The following is a 14,505-nucleotide window of genomic DNA, read 5'->3' on the forward strand; positions in this document are numbered from 1 at the left end:
ACTGTACATATAGCTGTATTCAATTTAGTGTACAAACTGTATATATAGCTGTATTCAATTTAGCGTACAAACTGTACACATACCTGTATGCAATTTAATGCACAATTATAATCTTGAGACCAAGGAGCTTAATAACTCACCACTAACTTTTTCCCTGGTAAAAACGTGTAATATATATATATATATATATATATATATATATATATATATATATATATATATATATATAAAGATAGATAGAAAGATAAGAGATATATATCAAGAGAGAGATCAGTTACAAGCGTCGATTCCAACAATGTGTTGCCATGGACAAAATCTGTCACTACAACGATACATACAGGAAGATTTTTAATTACTCATTAGCCATTATAATAGCACTTCCATGTTATCCACAATGCATAAATGTAAGTCGTATTAGTGACTTTATCGTGGGACGGAAGTACTACAACACATCTGAGTAGCACCAGAAGCTGTGTCATATCTTTAATAAATATATATATGAGTCGTACCAGTGAATATACTTTTGTCACCGAAGTACTCCCATACATGTGACTCGTATAATCGTATAATTTCTATGTTATGACACTGGGATATTATTATACTTGTGAATCATTCCATTTGCATTGTCAAGGTATGTATATGAGGCATACGCGTGTACTTGTTTTGTCACTGAAGAACAATGTGATTCGTAACAACGACTGTCTTATAGCCTGAAGTTGTTGTTGGCATCCGTTAGTCTCGAGAGACGATGGAACTGCGCCCATAAGAGATGTCCCGGTTGGTGGTTGTGCAGCGTGTGATGTGGCTATGTAGTCCAACGCGGGATTGGCAGTCCTTGCTGCACTTGCTGAACTTGAAGGTTGCGTCTGGTGTTGGTTGAATATGTTTCTTCTTCCTCTGCGATCGTCTTTCATCAGCTAACAAGCGTATCTTGTCCTCTCCGGCTTTTAGACCAGTGATCAGAGCATGTCGCCAGCTTGATCTGTCTAGAGCGAGCTCTTCCCTGGTTTTGACATCGATGTCAAGGGCTTTCATGTCGTGCTTGCAGACATCCTTGAAGCGGTGATGTGGCCGTCAGATCGACCTTTTGCCAGAGGCGTGTTCCGAATACAAAATGTCTTTGGGGATCCGTCCGTCACCCATCCGACGTACATGGCCCATCCATCTGATGCGACGTTAGTCGAGCATTGTGACCATGCATGGAATCTTGGCACGCTCGAGCACCTCGTTTTTTGTTACTCGATAGCTCCAGGTGATCATGAGTCTTTTCTCTTGTGAGGTGTACAGAGTCCAGGTTTCACTGCCGTACATGAAAGTACTTAGCACGCAGGCACGGTACACGGTGATCTTAGTGTTCAGGGTCAGCATGCTGTTGTTCCACACTCTCTGCGACAAACTGGAGAGAGTTGCTGATGCCTTTCAGGTCCGTTTGTTGAGCTCAGCATCGAGCGAGGGGTTGTTGGTGATGGTAGAGCCGAGGTACATGAACTGACTGACCATCTCAAGTTCGTAGTTGTTGATGATGATGCTACGGGTCCGCGTCCTGAGCCATCACGTTTGTTTTCTTTAGGCTTATGGCTACCCTGATGGTGACTTCGCGCACTTTGCTCTTTGCCTTCAGTTGTGCCAGGTTGAACAGTCTGGCGTCTGATTGCGTGTGCAGGTAAATCCCTTATGTGGACGTCCCAAAGGCGTGCTTGAGCAGGACTGCGACGGAGATGCCGAAGAGCGTGGGGGCAAGGACGCAGCCCTGTTTAGCTCAACTGCGGATATCAAAGTGGTCGGATGTTGATCCATCGTACTGAACAGTGCCTTTTATGTCATCGTGGAAGGACTGAATCATGCTTAGCAGCTTCGGAGGGCCACAAATTTTCGCCAGGATTGTGAAGAGTCGTCTCTGCTGATCAGATCGAATGCCTTGGTGAGGTCTATAAAGGCCAGGAAGAGGGGTCTTGGTTGTTCTATGCATTGTTCCTGCAGTTGCCTGACGGAGAAGATCATGTCGACTGTGGATCTCTCTGCGCGGAACCCGCACTGCGACTCTGGGTACACTCTGTCAGCAAGCGTCTCCAGTCTGTTCAGGATGACGCGTGCGAAAACTTTACCCACGATGCTGAGAAGTGTAGTTGTTGCAGTCGCTTATGTCACCCTTGTTCTTGTACAGTGTTATGATGTTAGCGTCTCTCATGTCCTGAGTCATTGCACCCTCGTCCCAGCACTGTCAGAGGAGGTCGTGCAGGTGTGTGAGCAGTACGCTACATCCGTACTTTATGAGTTCTGCTGTGATGCCATCCTTCCCTGTGGCTTTACCTTAGGATATTTTCTCTAAGGCCTTCTTTAGTTCGGCTGCAGTAGGTTTCTCGTCCAGGAGGTTTTCGATGGCGTTGAGGGCATCATTCGTGACGTGGTTCTCTTTGGAGTACAGTTCAGAGTTGTATTCCACCAACACTCCATCTGCTTGCCCTTGTTGTGGATGGTAACGCCTGTGGCAGGCTTCAGTGGTGCTGTCACTTTCTTCCTGGGACCCATTGCTTTCTTTATGCCATCGCACATGCCTCTGATGGTTCCGATATCTGCTGCTGACTGAATGTTCTGACGGAGCTGAAGCCAGTATTCATTGGCACACTGCCGTGCTAATCTCTGCACTTTGCTTCTGGTAGACCGGTACGCATGTCGTGTTTTCTGGCAGGGGACATCGCTTGTATTGCAGGTGAGCACTGCGACGCTCTCCTATGGCTGGCATGAGTGTGGCAGCGTTAGCCTCAAACCAGTCATTGTTCTTTGATTGCTTCATACCAAAGATCCATGTGGCTGTGCTGTACATAGTCTCTCTGATGTGATCCCATCTTTCATTGGCACTGCCGTTGGGGGTTCTGAATCAAACGTCTTGGAAAGAGCATAGCTGAATTCCTTAGCCTTGTCTGGATATGATGTTTTGATCACATCAATGCGTGGTTTCCCGTCTTGCCTTGAGCGCTGAAGTACAGCCATACATTTGAGTACTACGAGTTATTGTCAAATGAAACAGACGTAATGCCATACTTGCGACTCATATAAATGGCTGTCTTATGACACAGAAATACTGCCATACATGTGAGTAGTATAAATTCCAGTCTGATGACACTGGAATTTTGCAATACATGTGATACATACCACTGATTGTGTTATGCCACTGGAGTACCACCATACATGTGACTAGTACCAATGACTGCCCCTCGACACTGGAGTACTACCATGCCTGTGATTCATACAAATGGCTGTGATATGAAATTGGAGTACTACCATACCTCTGTTTCATACTAAGGGCTGTGATACGTGAATGAATTACTACCATACAGGTGGGTAATACGAATGGCTGTCTTATGACATAAAAGTAATACCATACACATGTAAGTAGTACACGTGACACTGGAGTACTACGATTGATGTGGTTCATATCAGTGGTTGTGTTATGACACTAGAGTACTACCATTCACGTGATTCATACACATGGCTGTGTTATGACACTGTAGTGCTATCAAACATGTTACTCGTATTCTATGGATAGTCTCATTTTTGTTATAGATGTGCGAAAAAAGAAAACCATCTGATATAAACAGCAAAATTTGTAACATTGATTGATGTTAATTGTTAGTGAAAACACATATCACAATATACTTTTCATAAATCTTTCAACATACCCTTATGTTAAAATACATTGCAAGGTACAACAGAAATTCAAAAAAGTATACACAAATTTAGTGAATTATATGAAAATTGAATTTTGGAATAAATATATTTTCTTTATCTTCTCGTGCAGCACTAATCAAATGATAGCGGGAAGAGAAGGGTGGCTGTGGCTGGTGTCATACTAAATACAGTTCAGAAGGGTGGTGGTGTCTGCTGTCATACTAAATACAGTTCAGAAGGGTGGTGGTGGCTGGTGTTACACTAAATACAGTTCAGAAGGGCGGTGGTGTCTGCTGTCATACTAAATACAGTTCAGAAGGATGGTGGTGTCTGGTGTCATACTAAATACAGTTCAGAAGGGTGGTGCAGGTTGGTGTCATACTGAATACAGTTCAACAAGGTGGTGGTGGCTGTTGTCATACTAAATACAATTCAGAAGGCTCGTGGTGTCTGGTGTTATACTAAATAAAGTTCAGAAGGCTGGTGGTGGCTGGTTTCATACAAAATACATTTCAGGAGGGTGGTGGTGGATGTTGTCATGCTAAATACAGTTCAGAAGGGTGGTGGTGGCTGGTGTCATGCTAAATACAATTCAGAAGGGTGGCGGTGGCTGGTATTATAATAAATACAGTTCAGCAAAGTGCTGGTGTCTGGTGTGATACTAAATACAGTTCAGAAGGGTGTTGGTGTCTGGTGTGATACTAAATACAGTTCAGAAGGGTGGTTGTGGCTGGTGTCATACTGAGCACGGTTGAGAAGGGTGGAGGTGTCAGGTGTCATGCTAAATACAGTTCAGCAAGGTGGTGGTGGCTGGTGTCATTCTAAATACAGTTCCGGAGGGGGTGGCCGGTGTCATAACAAATACAGTTCAGAAGGGTGGAGGTGTCTGGTGTCATACTGAATACAGTTCAGCAAGGTGGTGGTGGCTGGTGTCATATTAAATACAGTTCAGCAAGGTGGTTGTCACTGGTGTCATACTGAATACAGTTCAGAAAGGTGGTGGTGGCTGGTGTTATACTATATACAGTTCAGTAGGGTGTTGGTGACTATTGTCATACTGAATACAGTTCAGCAAGGTGGTGTTGTCTGGTGTCATACTAAATACAGTTCAGAAGGCTGGGGATGGCTGGTGTCATATTGAATACATTTCAGCAGGGTGGTTGTGGCTGGTGTCATACTAAATACAGTTCAGAAGCCTGGTGGTGGCTGGTGTCATACTGAATACAGTTCAGAAGGGTGGTGGTGTCTGGTGTCATACTGAATACAATTCAGGAGGGTGTGGCCGGTGTCATACTAAATACAGTTCAGAAGGGTGGAGGTGTCTGATGTCATACTAAGTACAGTTCAGATGGGTGGTGGTGGCTGGTGTTATACTATATACAGTTCAGGAGGGTGGTGGTGGCTGGTGTCATACTAAATACAGTTCAGCAAGGTGGTTGTGGCTGGTGTCATACTGAATACAGTTCAGAAGGCTGGTGGTGGCTGGTGTTATACTACATACAGTTCAGGAAGGTGGTGGTGGCTATTGTCATACAGAATACAGTTCAGCAAGGTGGTGTTGTCTGGTGTCATACTAAATACAGTTCAGAAGGCTGGTGGTGGCTGGTGTCATATTGAATACAGTTCAGCAGGGGGTGGCTGGTGTCATACTGAATACAGTTCAGCAAGGTGGTGGTGTCTGGTGTCATGCTAAATAATGCAGTTCAGAAGGGTGGTGGTGGCTGGTGTCATACTGAATACAGTTCAGCAAGATGGTGGTGGTTGGTGTCATACTAAATACAGTTCAGAAGGGTGGTGGTGGCTGGTGTCATGCTAAATACAGTTCAGCAAGGTGGTTGTGGCTGGTGTCATACTGAATACAGTTCAGAAGGGTGGTGGTGGCTGGTGTCATACTGAATACAGTTCAGGAGGGGGTGGCCGGTGTCATGCTAAATACAGTTCAGAAGGCTGGTGGTGGCTGGTGTCATACTGAATACAGTTCAGCAGGGTAGTCTTGGCTGGTGTCATACTAAATACAGTTCAGAAGCCTGGTGGTGGCTGGTGTCATAGTGAATACAGTTCAGCAAGGTGGTGGTGTCTGGTGTCATACTGAATGCAGTTCAGGAGGGGGTGGCCGGTGTGATACTAAATACAGTTCAGAAGGGTGCAGGTGTCTGGTGTCATACTAAATACAGTTCAGAAGGGTGGTGGTGGCTGGTGTCATACTAAAATACAGTTCAGGAGAGTGGTGTTGTTTGGTGTCATACTAAATAAAGTTCAGGAGGCTGGTTGTGGCTGGTGTCATACTGAATACAGTTCAGAAAGGTGGTGCTGGCTGGCATTATACTAAATACAGTTCAGCAAGGTGGTTGTGGCTGGTGTCATACTGAATACAGTTCAGAAAGGTGATGGTGGCTGGTGTTATACTATATACAGTTCAGGAGGATTGTGGTGGCTATTGTCATACATAATACATTTCAGCAAGGTGGTGTTGTCTGGTGTCATACTAAATTCAGTTCAGAAGGGTGGTGGTGGCTGGTGTCATACTGAATGCAGTTCAGCAGGGCGGTGGTGGCTGGTGTCATACTGAATACAGTTCAGTAAGGTGGTGGTGTCTGGTGTCATACTGAATAGAGTTCAGAAGGTTGGTGGTGGCTGGTGTTATACTATATACAGTTCAGGAGGGTGTTGGTGGCTGGTGTCATACTGAATACAGTTCAGCAAGGTGGTGGTGTCTGGTGTCATACTGAATACAGTTCATTTGGGTGGTGGTGGCTGGTGTTATACTATATACAGTTCAGGAGGGTGGTGGTGGTGGTGTCATACTGAATACAGTTCAGCAAGGTGGTGTTGTCTGCTGTCATACTAAATACAGTTCATAAGGCTGGTGGTGGCTGGTGTTATACTGAATACAGTTCAGGAAGGTGGTGGTGGCTGGTGTCATACTGAATACAGATCAGGAGGGTGGTGGTGGCTGGTGTCATACTGAATACAGTTCAGGAGTGTGGTGGTTACTGGTGTCATACTGAATACAGTTCAGCAAGGTGGTGGTGTCTGGTTTCACGCTAAATACAGTTCGGAAGGCTGGTGGTGGCTGGTGTCATGCTGAATACAGTTCAGAAGGGTGGTGGTTTCTGGTGTCATACTGAATACAGTTCAGCAAGTTGGTGGTGTCCGGTGTCATACTAAATACAGTTCAGCAAGGTGGAGGTGTCTGGTGTCATACTAAATACAGTTTGGATTGTGTCATGCTAAATACAGTTCAGCGGCCTGTTCATATTTTAAAAATTACCCTTTTAGATTTATAATAAAACAAGGATTAACATATGTACCAGAGAAACAGTATAAATCCCTTTTAGAGTGATACTTCAGACAAGGACTAACACATGTGCCAAATAAATAATATAACTCCCTTTCAGAGTAATGCTCTGTCAATCAGATCTATTCAGTACAAGTCTTTATACATTTGTTTCGAGTTAGGAACTTTTTTTTTTTTTAAAGGTTACATTTGTAAATTTATATTTCACTCCAAGGCACAACGTTAAGATTAGAAATGTATTATTGTCTATCACTATTAATACAAGTAACCAAGAAAGCATGGCATTATCTTGTTGAGAGCAGGATGTTTGCCCGGTCTCCATGACATCAAAACATGCGTGACATGAACCTATTTAATGTAACCATACAGCATTGTATGTATAAATAAGTCGATGGAAAATGTAAATGTAATCATACAGTATTGTATGTGTAAAATAATTCAATGGAAAATCTAAACGCAATCATACAGAATTGTATGTGTGAAAAAGTCAAGAAGAGGAGGAGCTGGCTTGAGATTTATCAGTCTAAAAATGGCACGCAAAAATTAAAATCCTTTATGACTTCTCATAAAAAAAATTAGTGACTTTCTTAATTCAGTCGCATCTTTATTCATCCTTACATAAAAGACATACCTCCTCTTTGACGTTCGTACCTCAATTAAACCTTCAAGCACATACTTAAATCTTTATATAGAACTAGTTTTTTTTTTAAAAAGGAATTATAATTCAAGTACGGCATTTCAAATTTAAATCATGTATAAATTCATATCGCCTGTCATCTTGTATGTTGTAATTGTTTCGAATATCACATGCGATGTCCATGGAATCTTGGCACGACAATTGCGAGTGGTCATATAGTACATGTCATTTTAATATTTATACTGGAGTGAGTCAGGATGTATGATTTATATAAAACTGAAAACAAAAAAATAATATGATCTGCTGTATGTATGTATGAATGTGTTTATATATATATATATATATATATATATATATATATATATATATATATATATATATATATATATACAGGTTCCTGCCAGGGGTCTTTTCTTGACCTCCGCGGTGTCAAAACCCTGGCGCGATTCCCGCTAGAAGTCAGAAGTATACCCCAACTTTCCAAAGACTTCCATACAAATTCAGTTGTAAATTAGAAAGCCCAACGTGTCCATTCTATACATCAATTTTACTCTGATCAATGCAAGACCACCGATCTCACAATCTGCCAAATCTCTATCAACCGCACATCTGCATGGTTTCTCGGGCACCAGGTTTCCGTACCGCCAGCCGTTCACGCCATAGAAACTATACGAGTATCCACTAAGAATGGAAACTATTTTAACTCCGCCACCTTAGGCCAGTCAATTTATGCTTTCCATGCACATTTAGCCAATATAACTACACCATATTTGTCAGCATGGCGACATAAACTGTGTTCGCCGAGTCCCTTCTTATTTATTCCTTTGTATAATTTACCGGTATGTCACAACGAATGAATGAAGAATCTTGCGTCTTTGCTATATATATATATATATATATATATATATATATATATATATATATATATATATATATATATAAGATATATCCTAAAGAAAAAACATAAATCTATTTCGGCTTTTAGTCTTTTATACACTTGCACTAAATATAAAACGTTTGCATGTCAGACGTTTCTTACACAAGTATTTGTCACATTAAATATGAAACGACTGCTGTCATCTAGTTTGTTACACAAGTATTTTTTATTTCTGCAATATTGTTGAGGTGATTCATTTTGAATTTTATGAAACAGTTTAGGCTTCTACAAATTCACAAATTGTTTGAAAAGGAATTGCACTGTAGTTCCTGACACAATCAGCAAGTGTGCAAGTGTGCAGGCTGGGGACATCAACTGACTTTTCCTCTGTTTAAATAACACGTGTGTTCTTGAACTGTTGCATTGATGCCATCAATTAGTCAGATTTCATCCATATTTAGCTAATTTGTTTTATGGTTGTGTTCGTGTAGAATTATACCTTGCCTTGCATTTACCTAATAACTTGATCAGACTGTCTGCCCTTCTTGATTCGTTTGTTTTGTGAATGAGCTTTATTACTGGGTGTCTTTAATTCCAAATCAGAAATGTTCATTGAAGTATCATTAAAATTGTGTAGCATTTCAAATTCAAATACAGATCTTTTCCATCTCATAATGTTATATAGAAGTATTATTAAACTCCTTGCCTTTGAGTATGCATACAAGAATGTATGTATGTATGTATGTATCACTGAAATACCCTTGAAACAGAATATTTTTATATATATATATATATATATATATATATATATATATATATATATATATATATATATATATATATATATATATAGTTTTCAAGACAGCAAGCGCAGTACAGATTACAAAGAACCAATGCCATACGCATTGTAAATGTAATAAATACTATAATTCATCCCAAAGTAATAGTATAATTGTGAGCGTTTTAGATGTTGGTATTGGAAAATTGTTATGTATATTTGATTTAATTAATATTTGATTTAATTTAATTGCTTTGTAACGTCGCCCTATTAGCAAGAGAGGTGATTAATTGGATTTGGATGGCGTTATCTAGAGGATGACCTCCCTTGATATTATAGCCTGGTGAGAGTTGACAATATAATTTCAACAGAGATAGCGGCAATTATACAATTGCATCTAAATTATGTCAAGAATATTTAAGATCTGTTTGGATTTATTTCATCATAATAACGAGTGGTGAAAGAGCGCAATGTCTACGACTGATTGCATCACCTTTCTCTCGTGACCGTGTATCAACGTCTTCCTGTTTCATCAAGCCTTCCTATTCTCTAATCTTCACCCCTTTATGAACTTCCTAGACCTTTACTATGAGTTCGTCACACCCTTTTATCGAACTTCCGTCTTCGGACTGTCCCGTCTCTACCCAGAAAGCTTCTGCTTAACGGACACAATTACCCCACAATCTCTGTATGTACCAAGACCTACATGTGCATACAATTCTCTCACTTACGTTACTCAGAAGCATACTAGCTATCCACACTGCATAAATTCTGAACTAATCCGATAAAACATCAACCTCGCTTCACAGCGACAGGCCATAATTAACACATTAACGGTATATCTAACGTTACCGTATATCTTTACCTACGCTATCACATGCTTGATTACTATTGCATAACATTCACAAATTTCTAGCGCACAGCAATCCCTTACTTACAAGATAATTTAAACATTACAAAATCATATATAAATATGCGATTATCGTTAACTCACCATAATCAAAATCGTCCAAACAGACTAAGAAACGTATTTCATATAACCCTATGAAATCCTACATATGAAACCTTGGATATCATGTAATCGTCAATGCTATCAATGAACTAGTAGCTGTAACATTAAGGAGATGAATTCCATAAAAACTCTAGCATTAACAGATTTCCATGAAATTAAATAAACGATGCATAATATGAATCCTAATTATATCAAACACATTTGCATAAAACAAACAATCAAAAATAGCCAATTACGTGGGAAAATTAAAAATGCGTACATTCATGCTGTTCTCTTTCAGAAATTGTGCGTCGTAGCACCAAACCCTGTCTTTTCTGATAAGACAGCAACATGGTCCTCTATTGTTTTGTTTAACGAGGAAACACTTTTCTTTTTAGGTGTCCCCGTGGTCAAGCTTCTCCTGTCGGGAATTTTAAGACTAAAGCATTTCGACTAAGGTCGTCACTTTAAATTCACATTATTTTCAAAGTGTACTTCTTGATTTACTTTGCACAATCGTAAGCAGCGATTAATAAATTTTCCCAAAATACTTATTTCATATGTCAGATTTCAGAGAGCATAAAATCTGTGTAGTACGGCATATTAATTTCCCTTTGAAAATGATAATTTGACATGGGTTCATATCAAGCGGTTATGGTTGGTAGCTCAAAAGTTTACATTCTCAGGATAGCGTAGCAACGCCTGGTCAATCTCACTGAGTCATACATTCTAGCCGTTCAAGTTTTAACACTGACAAGCGGGAGGGCAGAAAACAAGAAAGGTCGAAATGCTCCTTTACAAAGACTTTTCTGGCTTAAATGTCATAAACTTTTTAATGCTCAATGCATTTAACTTTAATGTTCAATACAATTCACAATTTGACACTTTTTACGTAGCCCCCCCCCCCCCCCCACCGAGTAAAATCTGGGATTTCGCTCTCCGAATTTTGAAGTTGCATTTCAAGTTATTGCTTGCATGTCCTGAAGTGACCACTTCACCTCAGAATCAATTAGTCTACTCAGACAATCTGCTCGTACATTGGCGCTTCCTTTAATGTAACGCATGATATTGCTGTATAAATAATGACCATCTCATCTCCCTTAATGTAACGCATGATATTGCTGTAGAAATAATGACAGTCTCATTAAACGTCCATTTATGAATTAAGTTTGGGACAAATAAGCAAGTGGTTGGTGATCAGTTTCTAGAATTTAGAGATTCCAAAGATAATCACTGGGCATTCCATTTCGGTAACAGAATAATTACGCTCTGCTGGCGAGGACTTTCTTCTACCATAAGGAACCGGGCATAAGTTCATATCATTATCCTGCAGTAAAACTGAAGCAAGACCCATGTGAGAAGCGTCGGTACGTAAGATAAAGTCCTTTGTCAAGTCCGGTAGTCTGACTACGGTGTCTGACTTCAACCTATCCTTCAAGGTCTGAAATACTCTCTCACAAAAGTCTGTCCAAATAACCTTTGTCAGATCATTTTTCCGTGTCAAGTCAGTTAACGGACCAGCAATAGCGCTGAAGTTTGCGACATACTTACGAAAATAATCTACAAGTCCTAAAAGAGATCTCACGTCTGTCTTCACAGCTGGACGTGCGGCGTTCAGAATTTGGTCGACTTTAGTACTGTCTGTGGTTAATGTATATTAACTGAGTGTGTGTCCTAGATAAGTCAGTCTCCGAAATCGATTGTGACATTTAGATAGTAATAGGGGTGATTAATTGGATTCGGCAGGCATTATCTAGAGGATGATCTCCCTCGATAGTATAGCCGGTTGGAGTGGACGATAGAACGTCAACAGAGAATTGAGCACGAATATTGGGAAGAAATAATGCAATACGAGCCCCGTAGACAAGGAAAAATAACAACTTCAATCAAAACTAATTTATAACGGCAATTCCAATTCATTTTAAATTATGCCAACATAAATTAAAAGCAGCGACTAATCTGAACGTTTCTTCATCATAATAACGATGGGAGAAAGAGTACACTGTATACAACTGATTGCATCACCTGCTTCCCGTGACCGTAAGGACGAAATTAGTTTTTTGGGCTGATTAATGAATCCTTGGTTTTGTACTTCATCTCCTCTGTATTTGTGTGTGTGTGTGTGTGTGTGTGTGTGTGTGAGGCGAGATGGTATGATGTTGTCTCTTACTTTCTTCCAATTTCTCACCGGAACCGTTTCATCTTGATTGCAAAACTGTCGTTTTACTAGGTTTCTCACGAAGCTAGTCACTATATAAGATTAGTGCCTTAGAGTTTTTAACATATTCACTCAGTTCTCAGACTATCAAGAAAATGAAAGAGTCAACACAGATCGAACTGCCGGTCTAAATTTGCTACGAGTCATACGAAAGCATAATTCACATGCGAAAGTGTCAACAAAACTTACCCTTCTCGTCTATGATTTGATGAGAGTCATATAAAAGTGCTTAAATCCTGATGAAATTTGCTATATCTGGAAGGTACATGTGCGTTTGTCACTAACATCTACGCTTCGTGCAATAAAAATAGAGACAAAAGTCAAGATCCATGATATCGTTGTCATGAGAAAGGACACTAGTTTCTTTCATCCTTAAAGTATAGCGTTCTGTGGTTGCGACAGTTTTTAGTGCAACGAACACACTTTTATAAGTAACTGCGATTGTTTAAATGATATTATTATGTGGAGGAAATCTTTTTTTCATGCATCAGTTTGCTTTGACCGCGCTCTTTGATTTCAGTGTAAATACAAAAGACATCGGAAAACGGGACATTTGGTTTCTGGGCAGAATGGATTTATTTTTCGTTGGATTTACATGCCAGTCTTTCCTGATTTTCTTAAAGCTATATAATAGACTTGATAATCGGACGTAGGTGGAAAACTAATATACAACAAGGTACATGTATGAGTGTTTACCTGCGTACGGCACAGTGAATCTAAACACGTTATAATGTACCTAAGTCAGCTTCAGTCAATATAGAGTAATGCTTCGTATATTATAATGTAACTGTGTCAGATGCAGTCAGTATAGAGTGATACTTCGTATATTATAATGTAAATCAGTCAGCTGATGTCAACATAGACTGGTACTTCGTATATTATAATGTAACTCAGTCAGATGCAGTCAATACAGAGTAACTTCGTATATTATAATGTAACTCAGATGATGTCAATATAGAGTGGTACTTCTTATTTTATAATGTAACTCAGTCAGATGCAGTCATTATAGAGTGGTACTTCGTATATTATAATGTGACTCAGTCAGCTGATGTCAGTATAGAGTGGTACTTCGTATATTATAATGTAACTCAGTCAGGTGCAGTCAATATAGAGTGGTACTTCGTATATTATAATGTAACTCAGTCAGCTGCAATCAATATAGAGTGGTACTTCCTATATTTTAATGTAACTCAGTCAGCTGCAGTCAATATAGAGTGGTACTTCGTATATCATAATGTAACTCAGTCAGCTGATGTCAGTATAGAGTGGTACTTTGTATATTATAATGTAACTCGGTCAGGTGCAGTCAATATAGAGTGGTACTTCGTAAATTATAATGTAACTCGGTCAGGTGCAGTCTATATAGAGTTGTATTTCATACATTATAATGTATAACTGTCTGCTGTGGTAAATACAGCATACTATTTCATAATAGGGACAGCTCGCTTCCAGCAGCAATCTATGAATCATGAATAAATTAATGGAGTAGAAGAAACTTGGGAAAAACAATGAAAACAACAAGTCCCACGACACTAATTTTAAAACACTTTTCAGGTCCACACTCAGTGTCATTACATCAAGAGTTGTTAATCTGGATTTAAAAAGGAAAGCAATCAAATTGTGGAACCACGTTATACCCACCCACCCCCGACCCCCCGAAATAAAAACGTTAGTTTGTTGTGGTGATCTCGGCTGTTCAGATATGGTATGAACTTTTTAAAGTGTGCAAATTCAGTACAATACAAAGCGAAAAGACTGAACAATGGTATTCCAGTGACTCCGTACGCTACAGATTGTCCAGGGCTAGTGACTGCTTTTAACAAGAATGGACTATTCTATTTATGACTTCCTTTTCTGATTATGCCACTAGTCTAATTATATTGCATTGTCTTGTTTTTTCAATACAGTCTAATGATAGCTTAACAAAGTTTCATACAAAAGATAAATATTTGGCAAGCGGGATATATTAGTACTGATAATGTCACGGGGAACCTTGACCTCTTTTTCTAGTAGATTAAACTCATACAAGACATAGTT

Source organism: Sinohyriopsis cumingii, chromosome 10, assembly GCF_028554795.1.
Source record: "Sinohyriopsis cumingii isolate HCF-2022 chromosome 10, ASM2855479v2, whole genome shotgun sequence".
NCBI lineage: Eukaryota > Metazoa > Mollusca > Bivalvia > Unionida > Unionidae > Sinohyriopsis > Sinohyriopsis cumingii.